This window comes from Eschrichtius robustus, chromosome 15 (genome assembly GCF_028021215.1).
Source record: "Eschrichtius robustus isolate mEscRob2 chromosome 15, mEscRob2.pri, whole genome shotgun sequence".
Classification (NCBI taxonomy): domain Eukaryota; kingdom Metazoa; phylum Chordata; class Mammalia; order Artiodactyla; family Eschrichtiidae; genus Eschrichtius; species Eschrichtius robustus.
This window is the reverse complement of record NC_090838.1, coordinates 42,816,254-42,840,480: the sequence shown is the minus strand read 5'-3', so window position 1 is coordinate 42,840,480 and position 24,227 is coordinate 42,816,254. Positions and strand designations below refer to the sequence as shown.

Below are 24,227 nucleotides of genomic sequence, written 5' to 3'. Positions count from 1 at the left end.
TCTAATTATATCACTAATTAAACCTCTGAAACCGGTCATATCAAGTTCCATCTCAAAGTCCTTTAAAATTTAATTTAACTTGTATTTGTAACTTGAGAAAGAATTCCTATGTGTGGTATTTCCCTTCCTCTCTTCTCAAAGTAATTAAAGCATTGATACCTACCTAATTTTCATTTCTTTTCTGGTTTGCTTTTAAATCAGGATACCTTACCTAAACACCTTAAGTATATTCTGTTAAACTGTTTTTAGGAAAGCTTTTTTTTTTTCTTTATTTTAAATTACAATAGTAGTGGTAATACTAGTAGTAGTAGTAGTAACATTATTAATCTTATTATTATTATTCTGTCATTATGAAGATATTGCCTGTTAATTCTTATCCTTTTAGTACATAAGTAGTAATTTCAGCCCTTTAGCCTTGAAGAAGATAATCATAATGAATTAGTGTTTTTCTGAAAGGATTGATAAGTCATCTAAATTCTTTGATACTATTATTAATTTTTTCATCATTGAACTTTAAGAATTTTTTTTTTTTTTATTACAAGTATCACATGTCAGCAAGAAAAACTTGTGGATGCAGGGAGTATAATGCATTGTACCTGACTTTATGGAAGTCAAAATCTAGTGACACAATTACCTTTTAATTAATTTATTAATATCAAGTCAATTTTAAAAGGAAAGACAGTATGATGAAGTTGCGTCTGAGGGACCTAAAGAAGATTGGACTATGAATATGAAGGCATTTCTACGTTGTAGAATATTAACTTATTTTATATCTTTGATTACATCATTTTGCCTTAAAAACTAGTCTAAAATCTCCAAATTAGTATTTAGGAAATTTTTTTCCAAGATGATAAGTTTTTTGTACTTCTTAGTTGTGACTGTACTTTGAATTTTAAGGCACTCTTTAGGCAAAAGTGTATACAGAAGGGTGGGGAGGAGATAAACTGATGTTTCCTTAACTGAGCATCACGAAAGGATCACTTTGCCAAAATGTAAATAAAACGTTGTCAGTGAGTCTCCCCTAATTTTGACCTGCACTTATAACATCAAGTAAGAAAAAAAGAGCACAGATGTTATTACTGGTCTACAACAATTGTAATTCCTCAGCAATAACTTCTGATAAAATCCCTATAAATAGAGCTTTCAAGACTTTGTTTCTGTAATTCTTGTTAAAGCTGAACAATAACTGTAAATTATCTTTGGTTTGGGAAAAATGCAGTTAAATTACCTTGTTAAAAGAAACTGTAAAGAAGCAATTTAATTATATTTCTTCTACAGTTCATATCATTATAAACTTTAGTGGAAGAATCCTTTAAAAAGGGCATCCTGTTATGTAGTTAAAAAAATTTTTTTCCTGGGATTTAGAAATAAATATGTCCCTTATAAAGTTAATTGCTATCAAAAATCTTTCAGAAAATTATTCCTTTTAACTTTACCCATTCTTGTGAATCTTGCACAAGAGAAATAACTTTCGTCTGTTGGAGTGTTTAGACTTAAAAATGTAGCCAAAGTACTTTTTGAAATACTCTGGAGACATTTGACTTGTATAATTCACATGTTCTTCCTTACTTACATATAACCTTTATGTGGCAATTACTTGATAGATAATTCTCATTAAAATAATCATATAAAGGCACATCTCTCCAGCGGACCAGAAAAAAACTGTTTAAAGTCATTCTGGTCCATTGAATTTGGGAGCTTGAGAATACTTTTAAGCAAATCCAGCTAAATAAATGTGCACCCTGGAGAGCAGAATGGCTTTTTGTTTTAATCCATTAAAGGTCCTTTAATTTCTTCACAGTTCTCCATCTGTCCCCTCTCAGCCATTTCCCTTCAGTGAACGAACATTTGTACAATGTCAGTGAGAAAGTAAAAATCCCCCATTGATTTCATTGAACAATGTAAGCAGGTGTTTAAAATAGAGTCCCAAGAACTCCCAAGTACAGGTCTTAATAAGGGCAGTGACCTTCTAGGACTCAGTGCTTTTACCAGTCAGAACCTTGATGTTACCTGGGGGATGGAAAGAGGACCCTTGGACAGATGTGTTTAGGTAAGAGTATACTCTGTATCTCTCAGGGGTGATAGCAAGGCGATGCCAAAAGAAAGTTAAATATGCCTGTGAACTCAGTGCTCCGGGTGGAATTCCTAGGAAAATTAGGCAGATTTTAGTACTGAAATGAAAAATTTTAAAGGCAGTTCCCTTCAGTTATCCTTAAAAGACGGGTGCAAGCAAATAACTTGAGAGGGTGTTAGGGACCAGGCAGTGCTCTGCACAACACTATCGTTTGCTGGTGATTGTGCCAAGAGAGAGTTCTTCTCTTCATCCCTTTGGACTTCAAGAAGCCAAAGGATTATAGCCCAGTTTTTTTCTTGAATAGACAGTGCATTTGTAGCTGAGTGGAATTTTCTAGAGTAGTGTGAATTGGCCTCATTCTCTGAGTTCCATAAATTCCAATACTGACCCAGGTTTGTTTTAACTGTAACCGTTTCATTGTTAACCAATGTTGTCTCTTTCCCGGTACTGACCAGTCCTGGCATTGTACTTGACCTTAAGGAGGCAGGTGAACTGTAAATATATTGCTCATGCTGTTAAATGATATTAGGGGAAGGTAAATAGCTTGAAAACTTTAACATATACTGTAATGATAGCCGTGCATACTGCAAGAAAATGACCTTTAGCTTAAAACAATTCACCTTGTGTCAGAGTGGATTGCTGTTGGTTTTCTTAGGAAATTTTAACTCCATTGCCTGGTCAGTTACCTCAAGAAAATGATTTCTTCATTGGATAATAACATTTAATTAATCAAGTTAACTGCAAAAAAGCTGTCATTAGAAAGTACACAATTCATAGTAATTTATTCAGGTTCATTTCATTTTGAGAGTGGAGAAAAAAAACTAAGGATGCATTTTATTTCACATTAACTGAAACTCTAAGACAGATACAAATCATCCCTAATGCAGCCATTAGCCACAGTTTCAACGTGGTGAAATTCTTCCTACCTTTCTATAATAATTGATATTCAACAGCAGAAATCTTTATGTTCTTGGCTATTTAATTTACATATTAAATTTGATTCTGAGGACCTAATTCTGTAGAAACATAATTTGAAATAAGGAGTGAGAGACCAGATTGGAGGAATGGTGGGAGGTGACTAGTATTAGGGAAGAAAAACATCTAAAGATGCTACCTCTGAAGTAAAATTGATTTGAAGTTCATTTTCTTTCTGCCATTAGTTCTGCAAGGTCTGACAAGTTACTTAATCTTCAGTTGCCTTATCTATATATTTGGGATTCTATGATACCCCTTCTCAGGATTGTTTTTAAGATTAATGAGTTAATATAAATACGGTAAGTACCTGGTGCATAATAAGCTCCCAATAAGCATTTGATGGTAATTTTTGGAAAAAAAAAAATTTTGAGGCCACATATAGTGGGCAGGGAGAGAATAATACAAATGACTAAATACGTGGTCTCTGGAGCCAGATAGACCTGGATCAAATCCAGGTGGGCTCTTTGCTTCCTTGCCTTGTGACCATGGGGGTGCTGCATAGCTTCTCCAAGCCTCAATTTCCTCATTTATAAAACTGAGATGATATAATAGTCCACGAGTTTTAGGAAGTTCCAGAATTTGTGCTGATTTTCTCTCTCCGGATAAGACTATATTTTTATTCTTTAGTAATGAAATAGAAATTGCAGAATACTAAGAGACTAAGACTAGTCAAAGGACTTCTTTCCCTTTCTCCCCTAATAATCACTCTGACGGATAATGCCTGAATATTCCTTGTTCTGCTTCTAGCTGTCTTCTGTGGTTTCACCTGTCCCTGGACCCTGCAATTGCAATCGCTCACTCTGGGATGGAGGTGAACCACAGAGAGCTTTGCTTGCAGCTTTCAGCCAGGCTCTGCAAGTACAAGCAAGGGACAATGAGGTGGAGGACAATTGTTCCCACTCCTTCTGTTTTTTCTTCTAGGGATGAAATTAAATATCTTTAGTATTTTTTCACTAATTTCTCTTTGTTTTTTTTTTCTTTTACTTTGTCTGGAAGAGTGAGGGACCAACTTTCCCCTAATCATTTATATTCATTCTTTCTCCCTCCCTCTTTTCAAAAGAACAAGCAAGCGTAAGTTCTTAGAGCCTTTCTCCATAAGTGGTTCTCAATGCCAGTCACTGGACTGAGCAGTAATCACCTGTGAATTTGTTAGAAATGTAACATTTAATTTATCAATTTAATATCCAGCCTCACCCAAGACTTAACTGAATCAGAAACTCCAGAGGCATGGCCCTGGATATGAGTTATAACATTCCCTTCAGGTTCTTTGATACTATAAGTTTAAAAATCATGGCTTTCACTACAGATAACGTTCAGAGGTCTTTCAAATGTGGCACCATTTCTCCTTCCTTGACTCAGGTAGATGTTTGGAAGATGACCAAAGATCTTGGCATGCTTTCCTTAAGATCAATAGACGCAATCTGTTCATCTCATCAGTTTCCCATGAGACAGAATATTGTTACATGCAGTATCGGGAATCTGCAGATCCCATGTGAGAGATTTTTTTTTTTTAGTGTCTTCTATCATTTTATTTCAAAAGATTGTTTTAAGCAATCAGTGTTTGGCACACAGTATAATGATAATTATTATTACTTTAAAACTAATCTTATTTAAAAACCCTTTAAAAACTTCCATTTCCTTTATAGGTATTAGGCACCTATTATTTATAAGTTACTCTGCTAGTTTATAATGAAAAGATAAATGAGATATTCCCCTAATTCAGGGAGCTTGAAATCCGGCTGAAGTTCAGCTTTTGTCTGACCCGCAGGTTTTTAAAAATTTCATGATGGCCACAGACATATCTGATTTTGTTCACCACTGTTTTGTTCACCTAACCATGTTCTAGCAGATTTTTATTGCACATAGACCCGATGTCTCAAAAGGATTTGATAAATCAGCAGGATTCTACCATTTCTAAGTCTGACTAGGCTTTGTATAATAAATTAAACCATTATCCAGCCTGATAAGCAATCAACCCAATGCTATTCATTTGGAAATCACAGCAATAGGGAAGGTAGGGCTGGGAGGAGGCGGAAGCTGTAGCTCTGTGCTTCAGCTTCAAGAAAACATCAAAATTATTTTCAGATATTTTTAGGAAAAACCCTATGTCAAAAGCTTTTGTATTAAAGTCTCAAAAAGTGTGGCCATTTGGAGCTTAATCTTTAGAGTAGTGCGCTGATGTTTACTGAAGCTGTGGGGTGTGAAAGGGCAGACTGGGCTTATTCTTCACACTTAAACTCAGATCAAGCTATGGTTTTATTCCCCCAGATGACTCTGAAGTAGATTGACTCTGAAATGCAATATAGTTTAAAACACAGACAAACCCATTCAGCTAATTAGCATATTTGGAAGTGTTTTGAAGACCCTTATTTGGGGCTACATTCAGGAAGCAGCTCTGACCTGAAATTGCTGTGGTGGGATAATTATTTATCTCAGACATTTCAAAGACTAGAGGTCTTTTTGATAGCCATTTCAGAACAGTCATCTGAAAAACCAGATTATTCTCCTCAAAGTTAGCTCATTGTTCTTCCTTTGAATACCTTAGAAGGAAAAATATCATTGAAAGTCCTATGCTCTTATTATAATATTATAAACCCTTTTATAAATTATCTTTCCACATATAAGATTCTGTGATGTTGAAGATCAGCTCTTGCACAGGGCCTGGCACAGAGAAGGAACTCAGGAAATGGTTAGTGAAGGTGGAATGAATGAGTGATTTGTCTGTACATCAAAACTAAACTCCTCTATCTGGCTTTCTAGGCTATGTCAACATGACTCTACTTTACCTAGCCTCTATTGCCTGCCTCCTTTCTATCAGGGCATGCTAATATTCTCTCCCCCAAATGCCTGCATGCCCCACACAAATTCCAGGTCTAAGCCTGTGCTTGTGCTGCTTTCCTGGTCATAAAAGAGCTTTCACTTATCTTTTCACCCAAATCCTCCCACCTTTCAAGGACCTTTTTAGACCCCAGCTCAAACCACAAAGGCTTTTTCTGATTTTCCTTTCCCTAAAATCCTATTTAGCTTCTGATTTCCATAAATAGAATACAAACATTAGGCTGCGATTGTTAGTATAGGTTTCTGAAAAAATCAAGCAAATAACCAGAAAGGTAAGTGACTTACCTCACAGTTTTGTGTTTTTTTTTTTTTCCTGATGTTGTAATCTTGTTTTTGGTGACAGTGATTTTTGGTCCTCTGCTCACCAAAGCAATGGGCACAAAGCTGTTCCTACCATGGATGACCACTAAATAATTGTTGACAGATTGAAAGTGATAATCATAGGTGTTATAATCATAGGTGTTAGATCTTTTTCATAAAAACAACAGTAACAACTCTGTGATATAATGAAGGAGGACTTTAGAAAGAACAAAAATGAGGATAATTTCCCATGCTAAACTGGATCCCAAGAGGGAAGAGACTGCCATATTAGTGTCTATGGTTTATAAGGGAATATAAATTAATCCATAAATACTTAGCTCTAAATTTTTAATTGATAAATCTGTATCCAATACATCAGAAACATTTATACAGATATCAGTTTTTTTAGAGGGAAACGACATTCTGAGTATTAAAAATGGAAATAAAATTAATTGTTGATGCAGTTACTGGAGAGGGAGAGCTGCACATACCTTATTATCTGCATCTTGTCCACATTATTAGTGACAAGCATTTTGTCCGTACCTTTTCCGTAGGACCCTTCCCATTTATTCATCTGTCACTAAAAAAAAAAGATACCTATAACCAACCTGTATATATTTCTATCAGACTTTAACTTCCTCTCCCCCTACAAAAAAGACTTTGAAGCCTTTCTCTTTTTTCTCTTGCATCCCTTCTGTTTCTCTGAATAATCATTTTGTCCCTATTTTGTCTTATATGTTTTCATACAAAACATACCTACCACCCTTAGAAATAACCCTTACTTGAGCTGAGTAAGATGATGCAGTACTGTGACATTCCCTGGCCACTTAGTTACTCTTCTTTTGTCTTTTGACAGCTCTAGCTTCTCAGCATTGCCCCCTTCCATTGCCAAGGGTGTTGGTTTGGGGAGTGATGGGTCTGGTGGGTTGTTGGAAGGCACAGAATGAATGTATTTTGGAAATGGAGACTAAGGACTTCACTGGAAGCAGAACCAAGTGTAACTGCACATGTGAAGTGAGCCCTGAGGGGAAAAAAGAAGGGGAAAGAATGTAACCTTTCTTCGCTTCACTTTTTAAATATTCTTAGGTCTTTTAGGTTGAAGCACTGACTCAGAACAGGATGGTAAGGGCTTCAGCATAATGAAAGAATGATGCCATTTGCTTTAAGATCTCAGTGGAGATAAGATTTATCTGCCAGGCTGTTAATGAATCCAGCAGAAGTTTATCTTTGAGTTGTACTTCCTATCGAGGGAGTGCACTTCACTCAATATTTTCATCTCAGAAAAATTGAATCTCTACTGATAGCCATTTTCTGGGCCCCCAAACAAATCATCATTGCTTTGAGACTTTGCCAGGTGGGTTTTATTCTAGAAGAAATGGTACAATCGTATATTGAAAGCCTGTAATGAAATATCATATTTACAAGCCTGATATCAACCATCTTGATTTCTGATTTAAAAGCCTGAAATTTTCAGGTGTCAAAAGGCTCAAGCTTAAGTACTCTGCATAGTATGTCTAAAATTATAATAGAATGATTTGCAAATACATAACATGGCTCCAGTACCTTAACAAAGGACTACTTTTTCTTTTAAGTAGCCTTTAAATATGTGGTATTTTTCTTCATGACTTCTGTATTTCCAAGCCAATCATTGCTGTTAATCTCACACTGTAAAGTAAATTGCATCTTATGTTTGAGTGGAGAAAGCTGTTTCTCAACTTAAATGGAAATCTCAAAATTCAGATTTTTTTCCAACAAAAGAGTCTGGGTTTTATTCAGATAGCAGCCGTCCAAGCTTGAAAAGGAGTCAGCACAGATGTCCTTGAGAATAATTGCGCCCAAACACTGAGACAGTGGTGCTGCTTTGTTTTTTGTTTTCTTTTTTTAAGTTAACCATTTTTAAAATTTATTTATTTTTGCTGCGTTGGGTCTTTGTTGCTACGCAGGACTGTCTCTAGTTGCGGTGAGCGGGCTTCCCATTGTGGTGGCTTCTCTTGTTGTGGAGCATGGGCTCTGGGCATGTGCGTTTCAGTAATTGTGGCACAAAGGCTCAGTAGTGTGGCTTGCAGGCTGTAGAGCGCAGGCTCAGTAGTTGTGGCGTGCGGGCTTAGTTGTTTCGCAGCATGTGGGATCTTCCCAGACCAGGGATCAAACCCATGTCCCCTGCATTGGCAGGCGGATTCTTAACCACCGCACCACCAGGGAAGTCCTGGTGCTGCTTTTTATGTCGATATTTTGTTCATCACAACCAAATAGAAATTTTCTGAAGACACAGAGTTTAAAACTATATATATTAATTTGCTTTATTTGTGTCTTTATTAGCAATGCCTGTTAACGAGTATGTAGAGCTTAATTCAACCATCCAGTTGAGTTCTAACCACAATGAAGCATTTGGCTTCAAAGTTTGTCTTAATCCATTCTGAAAAAAAATCTATGTGGATAAAACATGCTGAGCTTCACACCTGCTAATTTTAGGTGTTGAGAAAAAGAAAATATTTGCCCATCAATAAAATGTTGATATTTAGCTCTGTAACCAAAGCAGCCAGAAGTACATGGAAAGGTATAACAGAGAAAGATCCTTGCATCAGATTGTATCATGTTAGAGCAAGTTATGTAAGCCCTCATCATCCAGTGTTGGGTTGAATGAGTAACATGGTTGCTAGGCTTTGGTCTGAATTCCATGCTGTTGTCCATTTCCATCTATTTATATTAAGTCTTTTATGAGACAATAGCATTATACACTAAATTAAAAGGCACAGAGGTAAGAATTGTATGAGTTCAAAAGGGAGGAAGATCACTGAAGAGGGGATAATCAGAAGTGGCTTCCTAGAGAAAATAGACCTTGACCTAGATCTTGAAGAATTGTAGACTCATGGGGAATGATGAATCACTCCCCGGAGAAATTGATGTCTTCGTGTATCTTTTTTTCAAAGATGTTAGTCTCTGAGCACATACTTCTAAAGCCTACATGTTAACTGTCTCTTCATTTTTCTCTTTAAGCCCTCCAAACAGAATCTACTTCAACAAAAGCATCAGTGAGCCACATAGAGTTCACCAGCCATCATCCTTTAGAATGGGAAAGGAAGGCCATTTTTCAGACCCCAAATCGACTCATAAAAAATACTGCTAGATTTATCTATTCACCAAAGTTCTTTCTCGGCCATGTAACTGCCAAGGGCTTTTTCACTGACTTTTCCCCCTCAGCCAAGTTCCTTCCTCCCTCCTGAATTTATTCTGGCAATGTCAAATTCCCTTTCCTTTCCTTTCTTAAAATTGACTCAGACGGCACACGGGCTCAACTTTTGCCCTGAAGTGAATCTATAAGTAATCTCTCAACAAAACACCTAGCTAATTAAAATATTATCCGTACCATTCAATACATATGGAACTAAAAAAGAAGGTAGTACTTAAAAAGTCCGTGTTCGCATCTAGATTTGCGCACAAGTTTTGCCAGGTTGATCTAAAAGTAATTTTAGGAGATTGGGCCCGTGATAGGAATGTGAAAGGGCATTGTCCCTTGTGGTGTCTGGTACACTGAATGTGGCAATTACTGTGAGAATGGGTTGGGCCACATCTAGTTCTCTGATAATTATTCATGAATCAAAATCTCTTGAATATCTAAATCAGTCATGCCCATAGGAATTCCTACAAGGGAATGTGATATTATAGTGGAAGATAACTTGGAAATCACTGTTCTGAAAGATCAGAGAATACTGACACTGTCAGAGAAAAATTAAACGAATTAAAACACAAAAGTAATTAATTTAAATATCACTAATATTCTTCTGGTTATGACACTTGCCTAAGATAACATATTTCTATACAATTAAAATTAAATACCTGTCTTTATACATATTTGACTTGATACAAAATTGGGGGGGAAGTGTTGATAATATATTGATACTAGATTTGTTCTGAATTAAAAACCTATAATAAATCTTTTTTTTTTTTTTTTTCACTGAATATATTATTCTTTATCTCAGCTTTTCTCTTGGAAAAGTTTTTCTGTTGGAGTTGCTCTGGCAGAATACACTCAGTAAGAAAAACAAGTAAAACCTCTGCAGGTTGAAAGAGAAATGTGTTTTCTGAAGTTGTTTTAAAAGTGCTCCCCATAAACTTACAGGGCTGTAAATAGCCTAAGTCGGTTCCTTAGTCTTTCTCTTGCCTTCTAGCTAGGAGAGGTGTGCATGAACAGTACTAGTCAGGTGAGAAGCTCCGTTTTTTTAAGGTGATCATTTCCGCAAAGCCCTCTTCCACAGTTGAATCTAAAAGCACTTGTTATCAGACTGTTCTTCCCAGTACTTCTACAGGTTGCTTCCCAGTAATCTAAATGTCACCTGTATAGTTGAAGCTTATTATCTCTCATTCTGTCCTCAGGGAAAACTGAGAACCACCAACTGTCCTCTGCATAATTACACGGTCCCTAATGAAATGCATTCTTAGAGACTATGGCTTCCTACAAGGTTGAAAAAAATGACTACTCTTGCTCTGTTGCTCATTGTGCATGATGTTGCTTTTTTTTCCATTCAGGCGCTGCATGAAATCATAGAGCTCACACGCAGAGCAAGTGAGAAGGGGCCTATAGGTATCATTAGGACATAAAAATAAGAAAACATTAAATAACAAATTCTTGTGAACATTTATCTGCAGCATTCTTTATGCAGCTCAAGTAAATACCCAGTCTTCCTTTCTTCTGCTGAAATGATGCTTAAAATAGAAAATGCACATAATATGGAATAGTAGAAAGATACAAAATTGTGGAGTAAGAATATCTAAGTAGGAATATCTTCTACACACACACTTTTCTTCCCAATGAAACACTATTGGTTTTCTGGTAATCTTCTAATCCCTACTTCAGTGTGTTCAAAGAGGGTACTTGAACTGGAACTGGGCAGCCAGTATGAGAATAATTTGAGGATCTTTTTCAAAACACAGGTTTCCTGGCCCAAACCCCAGACACATTGAATTCAGGTCTCTGGAGGGAGGACCCTCTAATCTGTCTTTTAAATAGCTTTGTGGTGCTTGCCAAATTTGAAAAAACTATCCTGGTCCATTGCTTTCTCCCACTCCTGCACTTCATTCACATCACATAAAAGTTGGAAAGCCAAATAAAAATACTTTTATAGTTGTAAAAATGTTATATTTTCAACTCCCTTGTGCTGTCTGCATTAACTGTAGAGCAGAATCCCAAGTGGAAGAAAACTGCAGGTATCACACCACATGCAGAAGCCGCTTAAAGCTGTCAGGAAGAATGACTGTCAAGTTGGGTCAAGTAAGATTTGAACAGTAGTCAGCAAAGCAAAAGGCCTTTGGCTATTCTGCCAAGGCACCAAGTCTCATTTTCCTCGAACTATAATAAGTTTTCAGTGAGACATCTTAGAAATAACCAGTCTATTTTCTCAAATAAAGTGTGGCTTGAAATATGTAAGCCTATATGGCTTAAAGTTAGGCTATTCCTGTTCAGAATTTACTCTATTGAATGTACTCTAGTGTAGTGCAAACAAGATGAATATACTCTGCTTCTGGTGGTAGGTTTCCATTCAATTTTATTATTATGCTTCTTCCCTTGCACTTTTCTGTTGATTTTAGCATTTGGATATACTTAGATACTGGAACAGATCTTACAGGAAGATGCATTAATGTAGAAGAGAGGTTACATTCTGTATTTTTAGTCAGTTAAGTGAAATATAATTTTAACTTATGATAGGGAAAAAAAAGCACGCGTGTGTGTGTGTGTGTTTTCTTGCCTGTCCATTTTCTTTTTTTCCTTTCTGAAGTCTGATATAATGTTTTATTAAATGACAATATTGAAATAGGAGCTGAAGTAATAAATTTCATAACTATTTAAGTAATAAGCTCCCGAGTCTCTAGGTTTAAAAGAAAGGGAAGTATCCCAGTGACACACTGGTTGACAGGTCTTAAAATGGCAAAACACTAAACTTACAATTTTAATTCTTTGGGGTTGAGATCATTCAGTGTTAAAGATCAACATTCATTAAATAAAGACCCTAAAACAGTGCCTGACATGTATTAAATGGCAATAAATATTAACTATTACAATTTTTTTAAAAAAGGGAAGAATCTATTGCTATATATGCCATGCTGATCACACAATTTCCTGAAAATGGAAGTGATTTCAAGCTTGTCTTTTACCAACAAGAATTTTGCAGACGTTTCATATTCAAAATGTAGTCATCATTTAAAGAAATAAAATTATAGTCAATGGGAAAATTTCATTAAAAACATTATTTTGGGAAAACTTACATTCTGAATAAAACAGAAATTAGAAAAAGCCTATAAAATGTGTGTTACAAAATTAACAGTTTATGTTGGCAGGAATATCCTGTACTCTTCTCTTTTCAATTATGAGAAGATTTTTCTCACTATGCTGCCCTATTTAAAGCTTGCTATAATTGACTTACATATTAAAGAAAATAGCAGTGACAAAAACAGATTAGGGTGCCTGTGTTTATTGATAACAATTTGTATAGAGAACCTCTTTGAGCAATTTATCCAGTAAGGGATATGCTTAATTGCAGGGAAATATCTGAGTTTATCACAGGTGTAAAAGAGATTTCTCCTTAAGCTCAAAGTCCTAATCATGTGAATGTCTGATGTGGCTTCCAGCTCTATTCTTCTCCGGTCCTGTTTCTTGAAAGAAGCTAAGACATGAATAAAGGAGCTACAAACCATTATCTCACATATAACTTTTAATACCATCTCTCCTATGAGCCACATTCTACTTTGCCAGTTCCGAATTAAAACACACAGCCTGAATGAAACTCGTGACACTGATGCAGAGAAATTTAAGTCACCAGTTCCACTGCAAATAATAAAAGAGTGATCCCCTGGAGAACCTGGGTGTGAAGGACTCTTCCTTTCTGAGCAGTGATAGCATGTAATAAGCAATGCTTTCATGCAGATTCCCATTATAAAACCCTCACTGGTATCCTACTGTGAAATTGTTTTGTTCAGTAAGAGGCTGAAGAAATGGGAGCACGCAGAATGTCTAAAAGTTCCTTTCTGCAAGTAGTCAAGACAATAGAGAATAAATTATTACAAAATATTTTTTCTGCAAAGGGCCACTCCTCTTGCATGCGTCACAGCATTTTTCTGGTTCTAAGCTCTTTTCAGTAGTGAATACAATTAGTGAATTGAGGTGGGTTTACCAGAACAAACCAAATCAAACCAATGGATTTCATTTCTGGGAGAAGAGTTTGGGGATTAACAGATACCTGCTTGTTAGCGCAGCATTTCACAAAGCTTTTTATGATATTCTTGTTGGATGGCAGAAGGAATGGACAATAGGTCAGCTAAGACAGTGAATAACATGCAAATGCCAGTTGATTCTGAGTCGTATTAAGATGAATATTTGAATATTTTCTCAAATGAATGCTTTGTATTTGTGACATATGCTACTGGTTTTTTATTTATGTTAAGGATACAAATTTTCTTTTAAAATACTATTAAAATGTAAAAAGTGAGTTTGTTTAAATAAAAATATCAAGCAAATACTGACACAGGTAGTATGCATAATTAATGAGACATGAAACTTGATAGCCTCTGAGGTTTTTTCCCACTCTGAAATTGTGTGAAAGGCAAATAGAACCATCCTTCTCCTTAAGCAAAGACAGAATTCAAAAGTAGTAAGTGGCACAGGGAGATCAGCTCCGTGCTTTGCAACGACCTAGAGGGGTGGGGTAGGGAGGGTGGGAGGGAGGCTCAAGAGGGAGGGGATATGGGGATATATGTATGCATAATACTGATTCACTTTGTTGTACAACAAAAACTAACACAGTATTGTGAAGCAGTTATACTCCAATAAAGATCTATTAAAAAAAAAAGTATAAGTTGCTAAACATCTTGAACCAGAACTTAAGTCTTTTGACAGTTAAAGGACTGGCAGAAATATGGTTCTCCATTGGAGTCTGAGCAAATAGGCAAACATATATTTTAATCATAAAAATTATCTTTTAATTCTCTATTGTGATTTAGCAACAAAAGAAAGTGGAATCAGAAGCTCATCAAAAGCCCTTCAAAGTTCAAGTGACCAGAGAAAAGAAAGAACCACTCCCATTCTTGCTTAGAATCCCTTCCCTCTTGCCTTCTTTGTCTGGAGGGGACAAAAAGGGAGGAGTGAGTATTTCCCTTGTGTAGAATATTCTGGAATCTATTCAGGAAGCCATTTCAAATGTCATATTGTAAGGCTACCATATGGGAGAGTAGATCCTGTTGCCTGGTCAAATCCCATGGGACCAGTTGTCTCTCCTGGCCAGCATTCCATTCACCTTCCATCTCTATATCCCATGGGTACCAAGAACTTGGCCCATTTTCTCCCCTCTGGCTACAACCATCTGCCCTTCCACCTGGGTTCCTTGCCATTCAGACCATCACTAACACAGCTTACCAATTTCTCCTTCAGTTTTCTATTGCTGGAAAGATCTTTAAACACTTTGAAATGTTTTCTGTTAATACTGACAGTAAAAACAAAGGCACAGTTAGGAGTGTCTTAGTGTCTCTTTTCTTTTCAATTAAGGGAAATAATTTAAGCCACCATTAGCAGAAATTGTGAATTATGAGGACACAGTCGTATCTTACAGAATTCAAGGGTTCTTACAGAGGCCTGGAAGAAAGCAGTGAAAAGCAGATGAAAACTCAAGCAGCCATGTTTTTGTTCTCTCTGTCTTTCTCTCTTCTTGGTCTCTCCTCTGTGTTTTATATGTCTTTTTCCTCTGGAAGATCTTTTGTTGCTCAGGAATTATCTCACTTTATTTAAAGCTAATAAGCCGTACTCGTTGTAAATCAACTATACTTCAATAAAAAAGAAAAGAAGAAACATACTCAGTTCTAAATTCCCTGAAAATCATATTGGTCATCTTGTGCCGAGTGTGTACCCTGATGTACAAGAGTGAGATGGGTCAAACATGGCAAATGAGTGGGTCCATCATGTGGTTGAGAAGAGGGTTCATCATGTGTTTGGGAGCAATTTTCAGGGAAAGGAGGTCACTGCAGCTTGACAGTCCCCACTATAGGGATTGGTTGATCTGTGGATGTGGAACCTGGGAACATGGATGACTGACTGTACTACACTATTTTATATCAGGGAGTTTGGTACCTGCAAGGCAGAAAGGTCCTGGAACCAATCCCCCACATATACCAAGGGATGACTGTACTGTTAGAAAAGATAACATCCTACCCCTGCTCCATTCCCTGAAAAATAGTAATGACTATTTTTAGAAGAAAAGCAGTGGAAATTTTCCAGGCAATCACAATCAGAAAGTTTATTTTCCAAGGAAGATATAGTGACTGGGAAAGTTCTCTCTCAAGAAAACAAAATCTGGTGTTTTTGAGTGAATTTTTGGTCTATTTCATTTTAGATGCCCTCTGCCAGTGATTTTTACAATTCAGATGTATGAAGAAAAAAAAACAGTTTGTTCTTTGATATTGAGTTTTTTAAGAATGTGAAATAGTTTACTCACCAAAGAATAAACAGCCCTTTAAACATGGAGGTGATGAACCTTGCCAAAAGACAGAGTTTAAAATCAAATATTCTTTAGGTTAAAAGGACTTCTTGTAGTCTAAGAAAGGCAAATAGGTTCCAATTTGTGTATGGAATGAGATAGAATAGAACGAGCTGCCTGGAATGTGATGTTGAGAAGAATTCTCAGCCAGCTCTGACTAATGTGGGAGAGTCAAAATAGCCATGAGGGGTAATAACTGTGGGCACATTTCTCATGAATTTTTCATCTATAATCTGTTTTCTGAGATCGAGAGAAGGAAAATCACGTGACCACCAAGGAAGCTGATTGCATGCTAGTTACTTACTGACTGCATGCTAGTTCCTTGTTAAGAACAAATGAGGGAGGGAGTCCAAATATGTACTTTTTCAAAGATTAGAGTTCAGATATCTAGTGTAGATGTGGGGTGTGTGTCTGATGGAGAAGGTAGAAGTTGTAAATAGAGGAAGAGATGGAATATTTAAACCAAGAACTTTCTAGAAAAACCCAGATCATTTAATTAAAGAAGTTCCAGGATCTTACATTCTGGTTCAGGAAAATTAACACACAGGAAGCAATTGTTAAATTTATAAGACAATATGTCAAGGAAAAATTGTACCAAACAAATTAAACAGATAAAGAAGACTTTATTCAAGATTATTACAATAGGGGTCAAGACAGTTTCAACAGGAGAGAAGAGTTCAACTCAACTTCACTAAAACAAAAGACACACTGGAGGACATTAGTGGGAGAGGTCCATGTAACTAGGCCCCCTTGTCTTGGTGTTCATTCAGTTTAGGTTCCTCCCATCCCACAGAGTGGGACCCTATTTTTCTTCATCATTACATGTCAAAGGGATGACTCCCAAGTCCTTGAGAAAGACATTCCTGGGTTGTAAAACTTGTAGGAGTTTAGAAGATTTATTATCTCAAAGGGGCAGAGAAAAGGACTTCCCTGGTGGTCCAGTGGGTAAGACACTGTGCTCCCAATGCAGGGGGCCCGGGTTCGATCCCTGGTCGGGGAACTGGATCGTGCATGCCGCAACTAAAGATCCCGCGTGCCACAACTAAGACCTGGTGCAGCCAAAATAAATAGATAAATAAACATTACAAAAAGGGGGCAGAGAAATAACTTACAATTGCAAGTTTCTAAAGTAAATGCTCTAAATATTGATAAAAAGAGGTAAGGAGCCTTTAGATAGGAAGAAACCTGTTTAAAGTTTAGTTAAGTTGAAGGGAATGTTAAAGCCTTTTTGGCCAAGTGTCAAATTTAATTCTGAGCTATGTAGTTCAAGATACACATACAGTAGCATTTCAGAGAGGCTGGAAATCAGAGATCAACAGAGTTTTCTGGTGGTGAAAAGATTTGAGTTGCCCTTTTTTTTTTTTTTTTCTGATGAAAAATTTATTCTCACATTATAGCTTAACAAAATCATGTTTTTCAGACCATCCAGATGAGTGTTATATAATAGCAAACTCATAACAGTCAATTAGTAAGGGTTTTCAGAGCTAAAGACTGATTCCTTTTATTTTTCCACTCATTTAATCTATTTCACTTGAGTTGCTCTTTGACAAATCTTGTAGAGTAACTGGAAAGAAAGACATTTCCATCAAGAGCAGCACAGTGAGTGATGACGGGTAGGACACAGTAAGTGCTATATGTGGAGAACCAACTGGGACTTACTTTTAAGACAAGGCTATTCCTCAGTTTTAGATCAACTTGAATGATCTCCTCTTCTCCCTTCCTGTAAGCCCCAGGGTGCCATTGTTTTGTCCTCCTCAAAGCTGCCAGCTCATGCACTAACCAGCGGGGTTCTTTCCCTCCAAGAGTGTGCAGTGGGACCCAGACTCCCCTGCCCCTTTTGCTGCCTGCAAAGACAAGCCTTGGTAGATTTGTTCTATTAGTTGTTTCCTCCTACTCCCTGTCAGGTCTGAGAGACATACCAGATATGGGGAAGTTAAAAACAAAATAAATCATATACAGCTCTCCAGTCTTCAAGCCTGAATCCTTTCTGGCATGTTAACTGGAAACCCCACAGGAATTTTCCTTCAGGCTTTTGTTTCAAAGCTCATTAGCTCTCACCTTTCCTTCAGACTTTCTCCCACGTCTAAAATTGTAGGTGAAAAGCAAGCCAACCGCTTGCCCACCAAGCCAAGGCAAAGCAGTATGGGCCAGCTCTTCTCAAACACTAATTAGCATTATTGTAGATCTGCACACAAGGTGACAACCCTGACCCATTGGAGGATAACTTTTGCAGGGAATGCTAGTATTGGGAGGACAAATGGCAGAGTGCCAGCGGCTTGGAGCCGTGAGTCTAGAGTCAGGCCTGGCTTTCAATCCAACTTCTTTCAGCTACTTACCCTGTGACCTTGATAGATTATACATTCTCTCTTAATGCCAGTTTCCTGATTTATTAATAACAATGAGGGAATCATAAATGAAACCATATTTTCATCTTAAATTGTTATTTTGTCTTGAATTGTTGCTTTCTTAGTAAAAGCCATGTGAAGAATTCAGTGGCACTGCAGCTGCTGGAAAAAATTACTTTTTTAACTTTTATTGTTGACCAATGCTATTTTTTAGAATTTTTTTAGGGTGTAAGATCTATTCTCAGCATATTTCTGAAAATATATATGAGTCTTTTAAAGGGTACAGAGATTTCTTAGGGATATTAAGACAAATACAGTAGCATGAGCTAAATATACCACACAATTCACATCTTAAAAGCAAGAAAAAAAGAATTTGTTGCTTGCAGACCAGGAGTCATTAACTGGCTAGTGCAGTAGATTGAGTGAGCAAATTGGTTTGAGTGAGGAGCCTTCGTTCTTTTCAGGCCTCATGCCTGACATTTTGAGAATTCCAATTCAAGACACATCTGTGACAGCTTCAGTTGCTGAGAATTCAGTAAGACCCTGTATGTTTTACTGATACTTGAAAAAACAAAACAATACAAAAACAACCTGGTGGTTGTATATAGAGGTCACCTGTGGTTCTGAAAAAATGTGTGGAATTGCCAACCAAATCAATGGAAATTTTTGTTTAAGTCATCTCTACAGATCTCCTTTACTCCTATCTCCCACCCCTCACAGCTAGTCACCCACTATTAGATGCTAGAAAAGAAATTTTACTGTGAAAAACAACACTGAACCAGTAATCTCTAAAAACCAGTCAGCAGTATTGAAATATGCTATTGGCAGTTGATTGTAAGCTAACAAATTCATGGGCTGTGCTGTTGCAAAAGAATCATCAGTTTTGTCAGTCAATCAAAGTGAGCGTTCACATGAATTTTCCACTTCTTTCCTCTAAAATACAAAAAGCCTTTCTTTTCCTTTCAGTTGCTGTCAGAGTAGATATTTATACCAGAGACATGCCCGTGAAAGGGAGAGGGGTGTGCATATCAGAATTACTTAAGGGATTTTTTCGAACGCATGTTTTAGTCATCATCTTTTTGTAATCTGCTACTGCATTCATTTAATATTTATTGAGCATCTACTATTTCCTAGGGGCCATTCTTGGTAATAATATTTATATAGAGGTAAATAGGTGGCAAGGTCCCGAATCTCCTGAAGTTTAAATTTGTGATGGGGGACAGATAGTTAACAAGTAATCAAATGAGCAAGATAATTTAAGATGGTGAAAAGTGCCATGAAGAAAGTAAACCATCATGTTTCAGTAGAGGGTGACTGGGATGGAGGAATTTTTGACTGGGTGGTCAAGGAGGATTCCTTAATCTATCTGAATCATTTTCTCCTTTGGATAATTATAACATCTACTAGATGAAACGAATGTGAAGATTAAGAGTGATAGTATATTTTTAATTGCCTGGCTCATAGTAAGCACTCAAAACCAGTAAGTATTCAGTAAATGGTAGTTAGTGTTATAATGGTTTTATGGCTTGGTCCCTCTAGGGATAAGGATATTATCTAAAATGATTCCCTGGATGCATCCAAACTACAGGACTCTCTCTTGTTCTTTTCAAAGGCAATTGTTTCAATTGAGGGATTAGTCAAGGATGACTAAACCATGCTATGCAATGAATATGTTTACTAGGTAGCTCTCTTATCATTCCCCATCCCATGATTCTTCCTCTGACCCAGGGCAGTCTGTTCACCACTTTTCTCGTATGAAGAGTGACACATCAACTCTTCTGGGAACCAGGAGAATATGGAGGAATTAAAATCAAAGTTTAAATTATCTTCAAGAGGAATTCTAATAATATGATTTCTACCTTTTAGTACAACAGTCTTTCCCCATTTATCTGTACACTTTTCTCTTTTGTATAAGAAATGGTTGATGTCAAATGCCTGCTCCCAAATACCACCAACGCAAGCTGTTCATAAGACAAAGTTGAATACATCGATTACCGAGGTAAGGGAGACCACCTAGACCGGGCTATTGGCAGGATCTCAGAGGAGTAAAGACAAGGTCAGAGTAAACTGAGAATTGGAAGTTTGGTTTAAGGTGGGTCTTTCAATCTAGGGACTTGACTGAAAGTGGGTAAAGATCATAATGTAACAGTTTAGGATTGATAGAAATAGCACAGGCAGGATTTTGAGTGAAGGGGCTCAGAAGAGTCTTAGGGCATTAACTGTGTATTAATACTTCGTTTCAAAGTCTGGATGAGTCTTTTGAGAATTTCCTGTGTTTCACAACCAAGTTATTTGCTGGGGCATGAGTTTCCTAGAATAGTTAAGTTATGCTAATGAGGATAATGGGGTAGTAACGACAGGTTAATGTAAGCAGTAAACTGGGTAGAGAACAGGTAGTTTCAGTTTTCAGTGGGAATTTCCACTGCATGGGCTCCACCCATGATCAATGAAATGAAATTAAAAGGCAAATGAGGCAGTTCTACAACAGACAAGGGTGCATATTCGGCTAACAGAGGAAAAGTCTAAAGTCCTCATGAAGGAGGGAAGTCCCTCCATCTTTAGTTCAAAACTGAAACAACTTTTTTCAATTATTTTCTCATATTTTGTGATCCAGTTGTTTTCTTCTGTGAGATGGGAAAACTAGACTTAAATACAGGAGCAGGAATTTACTATGTTGAAAACTATTGTGTCTTATATTAAGGTTTCAATTTATATGATATTTTAAACATTTTGATAGGCCTCGATTGGGGGAAACATGTTTAATTAAAGGAGTTAATGGTTTTTTGAAGAAGCGTCATGGTGATACATCTTCCAGGGAGACAGGAGCTTGGTTTCCTGGCCCTGGGTCCCAGGCCCCAGCATGCGTCTTATATCTGAGCTAATTGGTACCCTTCACAGAGCTCCCAGCCTCTGGGTCCCTGATCTGTTTCTTTTTCTTTAGAGATAATGAGTGCTATACACATAGACTTCACCTTTACTGCTTCCAGACTTGTGTAAATGATTTGATATCTCTTTAATAAATGCCAAAGAGACTAGGGTCAGCATAAAGTTCTTACAAGAGAAATAATTTGTATAATCCTAAGAACTGAACAATCACAGCTTCCAAAGACCTACTTGGCTAACAGCAGTAGCAAAGTGATATTTACTGAGGTGAAAGTTTGTAATGAAAAAACGAGTCTTTCTTCATAAAAGTAACATGATACTTGAAGGGGTTCCATGGAAGTTATTCCTTGAACATTTAGAGATTTGACTATTTTGGGGGTCATCTTCATAAATTATTTTTCTAATTAGTAGTTGGTTACCAATTAATTTTTCACAGATAATTTGACCAAGATACACAAGTTAGCATCAGGTTAGTTTCCAGGGGTAGAACAAATAAATATTTAGACACTATAGTAGATTGTCTTAATGGTGACACTCTGATGCCATGTTACCTTTCTCTGTTATGCCATTTTAACTGAAATACCTATGTTTTTGGTGCTAGCTTATTCAGCATTCTACAGTTTACTTATGGAGTCAAATTCAAAGATTCTTAAACATTGTACAACATGTGATTTCTTTAGAGTTGTCCTGTGTTCTATAAAGATGATTTAAGAAATTGCCTGAGAGTTGGACATAATTCCAAATTGTTGTCACCCGCCATTAATTGTTAGAGTGTATCTCCTTCAGACCGTCGCTGTTCCCAGATATAGTAACACGTATCTATGGTCTAAATCAGACTGTGAATAGTAATAGAAAACCATTTGAAGCGGATAAATGTGGCAGGGCCAAGTGGAGGATGGTGACAGTGAGAGGTTGACTGGTGAGCAGTTCTGCCGGTGACAGGTAACCTGTCTGCTCACAGATGAGGTGCCTAGAAAGAAGCAGAGCAAAAGACCCAAGTGACCCCTGTCAATGGAGGCTATCGGGGGCTAGAAAACCCACGGAAAATTCAGCTAGGTTAGTTATTTGATATTATGCAGTCAAAATGAAAGATTCTTTGCATATAATAGTGTTTGTTGGGCTTCCCTGGTGGCGCAGTGGTTGAGAATCTGCCTGCCAATGCAGGGGACACGGGTTCGAGCTCTGGTCTGGGAGGATCCCACATGCCGCGGAGCGACTAGGCCCGTGAGCCACAATTGCTGAGCCTGCGCGTCTGGAGTCTGCGCTCCGCAACAAGAGAGGCCATGATAGTGAGAGGCCCGCGCACCGCGATGAAGAGTGGCCCCCACTTGCCGCAACTAGAGAAAGCCCTCGCACAGAAATGAAGACCCAACACACCCCAAAATTAAATAAATAAATAAATAAATAAAAAAGCTTTAAAAAAAAAAATGTTGGATTTAAAAAAAAAAAAAATAGTGTTTGTTATTTAATGTAAACCCATTTTGATCAGTAAAACTTAGGTGTGTCCACACGTAAGAGACTTTGTTTCTTCCACAAACTATTCACCTAAATGCATTATACTTCATTAAGTTAAATGTCAAACACATGCATTCCAGGGTTAATAAATAGCTATGCAACACAACAGAGAGAAATGGGTGCCAAGAATATGAAGACCTTGTGCAATAAACTATGGCAGTTTTTTCACAAACCCTTTGGGTTACAAGAATTACAGGATTTTTTTTTTCGAAGGAATAGCAAAAATGTTAGATGTGCTTTTTTATAACTGCCAGCTAAACAATAAACAGTGCTTAGTTTTCAAAAACTGTTGACATTTGTCTTGCTAGAAAACAAGCGCTCTGAATAACGGGTCTTAAATTGAGGTAAATGTCCTGTGACTAACCTAGATCGTTTACATAACAGAAATAGAGGGATTTTAACAATGACAACATGTGCACATGTATACGCATATATGTAACATTGCCACATTTAGACAGTGACCTCTTGCTTGGCTTGATTCCAATAAAGAATAGGAGAAGCTTAAAATTAATTACATGGCAGCAAGCAGAGGCATGAATGTGGCAATTAATTTGATTTCTACAAGTAGCTTGCTAATAAATGGAGATAGGAAAATCTAGTTATGGCTGGAAATTTCAAATCCCTTCAACAATAAAGCTGTGTCATATTCATGACACATACTGATGTATGATGATAAATTGCCTGTCACTTGGTGTGGAAGATACTGCTTAAGTTGTACATTAGATGCATATTAAGTTGTGTAGAAGCACACATTTAGTCTGTCTGTTTCCTCTAGGTAATGTAGCCCATTCATAATGTCATTTTCTTGGATGTGCTGAAGTGGCTAAATGAGCTTAGAAGTTATTTATACATTAGCATGGTATGTAGAACATCACTGTTTTCTACTTTTCAAAGGGGCATAGGCAAAGTTGACAGGGCTGAGTTTATGCAGGCTCTAAAAAGCAACTCCAGTTCTAATTAGCATTTCTTCTTGAATCTGGAATGGAGTGAGGGGAGTAAATTACACATCTGAGGTGAAGTGTTTGTCTTCTTCTGACAACCTATTCATATAAATTGAATGGGCCAGCCTGCAAACATGGAATGCTTCAAAGTTTCCTCTGGTTGCGAAGAACCTTGAAGTCTTTTGTAGGATGTACCCTTAGATAATTAACATGGGATTTCTGTACAGTTATTCATTTTTGATGAATCCCCCACTTCAAACATGAGTGGGATGTGGCTTACTTATAGCAGGAAGAATTTTAATTGTCTACAGCACCCCTCTTTGGTGTACAACTACTAATCCACTCAGATGTTATCTAAAGTTGCACGAGGCATGGTACAGAGCGAGTGCCCCATCTCATCTGATAAGGACATAGTAAGTATGTAATTGAATTTGGTTTTTCTGGCAAGCTGTGATTTGTCCTTCCTTTAGGCCCTCAGCATGAGCTACCTTTCATTGTCATAATCTCTCTGCACCATCTGGACCTCTATAAAGATGTTGGTGTCAGCAGTGAAATGAAAGACAAGGAGGATACTAAATAAAACTTACATAGTGAGAGAAAATTTTTATTGTTGATGTTAATCATAAGTATATCTTTTGAGCTTTTCACCTAAGGTTATTAGAAGATTCTCTCAGCATCAGTTTCAGTCTCAGTTTGGGGATTGACGGCAATATCACTGCACAAGGAGGTTAAACAGTTTGACAAATAACAAATGATGAGACATGAGAGGGAGATAATTTTTTTTTTTTTTTTTACTCATTCATTTAACAAACATTGGTACGCACTATGTAGAGATAAT

General features: G+C 37.0%; 1 protein-coding gene across 17 annotated transcripts in view; it reads left to right on the top strand.

Annotated features, from left to right (window-relative positions):
- Nucleotides 1-24,227, top strand: part of NRXN1 (neurexin 1) — a 1,110,559-nt gene that overhangs the window by 165,930 nt on the left and 920,402 nt on the right. The gene's annotated exons all lie outside the window — the stretch shown is intronic.